This window comes from Sinocyclocheilus rhinocerous, unplaced genomic scaffold, assembly GCF_001515625.1.
Source record: "Sinocyclocheilus rhinocerous isolate Xijiao unplaced genomic scaffold, SAMN03320098_v1.1 scaffold26077, whole genome shotgun sequence".
Classification (NCBI taxonomy): domain Eukaryota; kingdom Metazoa; phylum Chordata; class Actinopteri; order Cypriniformes; family Cyprinidae; genus Sinocyclocheilus; species Sinocyclocheilus rhinocerous.
In genome coordinates this window covers 1-2,834 of record NW_015662677.1, presented here as the reverse complement: position 1 = coordinate 2,834, position 2,834 = coordinate 1, and the positions used below count along the sequence as shown (strand labels likewise).

The 2,834-nt window shown below is 37.5% G+C and overlaps 1 long non-coding RNA gene across 1 annotated transcript; it reads left to right on the top strand.

The window, feature by feature from the left end:
• The first annotated feature begins 486 nt into the window (after window positions 1-486).
• LOC107728232 (uncharacterized) lies at window positions 487-1,382 on the top strand. Its single transcript, XR_001638445.1, has 3 exons — window positions 487-574; window positions 791-955; window positions 1,280-1,382. It is a non-coding gene; the product is annotated as an uncharacterized LOC107728232 (long non-coding RNA).
• The last annotated feature ends 1,452 nt before the right edge of the window (window positions 1,383-2,834 follow it).

The following is a 2,834-nucleotide window of genomic DNA, read 5'->3' as shown; positions in this document are numbered from 1 at the left end:
GATTAATTATTCATATTTCCCCTTTGAGCTGATTCGCTACAGTCAGTTAAGTATTACTGAATATTAACTGTTTTATATAATAAAGCTGATAACCTGTGGCTAGGTGCCATGTGAGATGTTTAAGCCTTGTATGTACAGTATAAGCCTTACAAAGATCATGGCTTATTTTAGTAATTTTATCAATATGTAGGAGTAATAATATTGTAGTAGGAGTAATATTATTTTCCCTAATAAAGTTAATTGAATTAACTTTTTTATATTTTTACATTTCATTGTTGAAAATAGTTTTGTCTGCTGCTGTTTTTGAAAGTGTGACTCAGTGCCTGCCCTCTTATAAAGGAAGTGGGCAGGAAAAGGAAGTTGACAACCTTGTTTTTTTGGAAGTTGACAACCTGGTCTCATAAAATGAATCGGCGCTATAAGCACGCTCACCGCTTCCTCAGAGTCAGTACAGTACCGCGAGCTGATCTAGACAGAGCTCTGCTGTAGATCTTCTGAGAGTGGACGGACGCATTTACAGGAGCTGCTCTTGATTTTGCACTTTTCTGATTTGGATACAACATCGGATTATGCTGTAAGTGTCTATGATGATATCAAACGATTTATTGCATTTATTATTATTACTGTCTTGCTTTATTCTGCTGACGCACTTGAGCACAAGTCAAGTCACATTTATTTCTACAGCACTTTATGCAATACAGATTGTTTCAAAACATTCATTTCTAAGCAGTTCTACTGGCAATAACGTCATTATTCCACATCTATTGTACTTCCATGTTGTTTGCAGCAGATAATCTGCAAGGAGACATGACTATGACAGAACACATATGGACCGATCTGCAGACGAAAGACAAGAAAAGAGTGAAAGAGAAAAATGGCAAATCTAATGAACCAGGAGAGGAAAAGACGCTGATGTTAGTCAGAAGGAACAGCATTCATGACATCAGACCAAACTGTGAGTATTTATGATGTTTAAGACAAAACACATTTTCATGTCTTTAATCATCAACACTGTTTCTCCTTCTGTGAATGGGTCCGAAATAAACTATATATGAAAAAAAAAAACATTTGTACATTTGAAAGTCATTGTTTTTTTTAAAGTAACTTACTGAATTGAAGATCAGTTCATATTTCATGAATCAGTTCATCCACTCCCTGTGAATTGAACCCGTGATCTTGGTGTTGCGAGCACCATTCTTGTACAGAACTGCTGTAATCAGATGTTTGTTTTTCATTTCTAGTTTACTGCTGAAATCAGATTTTTGTTTTTCATTTCTAGTTTCTCAAGATGCAGACGGCTTCATTCTGATGCTTCAGAATGAGTCACAGACTCTCACACATCATATCCAGCAGCTGATTTCTGATCCTGGAGACTGACCTTCCTATAGAGTTCAGTTTTCTGGAGATCAAGCTTGTGTTCCTGGAGATTTGGGTTGGAGCTCATCTTTGCAGGAAGACAGATCTGCAGGAACAGGATCAGGCTCCTATAGGGGATATAATGATCCCAAAAATATGAGATACGAGGAAAAACTGCAGTTCAATGCTTTTTTTTTTTTTTGTGAGCAGATGCAAAATTTCACAGAGGAATGCAAGTGAACACAACATGTACCTGATAATGTTAACTGTGTTATTCAAGATCAGTTCATATTTCATGAATCAGAACTGAACCCGTGATCTTGGTGTTGCGAGCACCATTCTTGTACAGAACTGCTGTAATCAGATGTTTGTGTTTTCATTTCTAGTTTCTCAAGATGCAGACGGCTTCATTCTGATGCTTCAGAAAGAGTCACAGACTCTCACACATCATATCCAGCAGCTGATTTCTGATCCTGGAGACTGAGCTTCCTATAGAGTTCAGCTTTCTGGAGATCAACCCTGTGTTCCTGGAGATTTGGTTTGGAGCTCATCTTTGTAGGATCAGGATCAGGCTCCTGAGGGGAAATGGTGATCAACATGTACCTGATAATGTTAACTGTGTTTTCTAGTCCTAAGTGTGTGTTTTCTCTCTTTAGAAAGCAGCAGTTTCTTTCATCAAACCAGCAAAGTATTCTACATCACGTTCATTCCCTGATTAAGCAGTCTGTGTTTTATAGTCCGAGGAAAGGAAAAGCCTGAATGAGTCGAGGAGCTCCGGCTGCTCTGTTATAGTTTGAGTAACATTCATCTCTCAAATCAACACAAATATGATCAGCTTCATCCTGATGACACACTTCTCTCCTGATGGGAGTGTTGTCCTCCAGGATCACTGAAGGGTTTCAGGAATATAACAAAAACCTTCACAGTCACCAGATCTCCATCCATTTGAACACCTGTGAGAGACTGACAGCGCTCTGCATCTCCATCTAAACACCAAACGAGGGGATATCTTCAGGAAGAAGGAGCAGTGAACAAAACGTTCTGGAAAGTGATTTTGTGCCTCTCTGTGATGATGCTGAACATCGAGGCGTCACTCACTTACAGACCACAGACTAGTGTTAGATGAATTTTTTTGAATCCTTGATTACTGTATGTATTGTACTGCTGTATGATATTATATGTAATATAGCATGGTGCAGCAATGCCAGTGTCATATAATTCTCAGTGAATGCATGAAGTCATAAGATAGTGATAGCTTTAATGCAGTGAATATCAAACCCCTATATTGCATGCTTTTAAAGTCTCCTTAAAGTCTGAAAAACCCATTTAAGGTTGTGGAGTCTACTAATGAATTGATGACTGCATTGCAAGAAATATGAACTACAATAAAATATTTATATAACTGTATTGCAATAAATCTTTAAAATTCAAGGGAATAAACCTGGTTTACACTTTATATATATATATGTATATATATA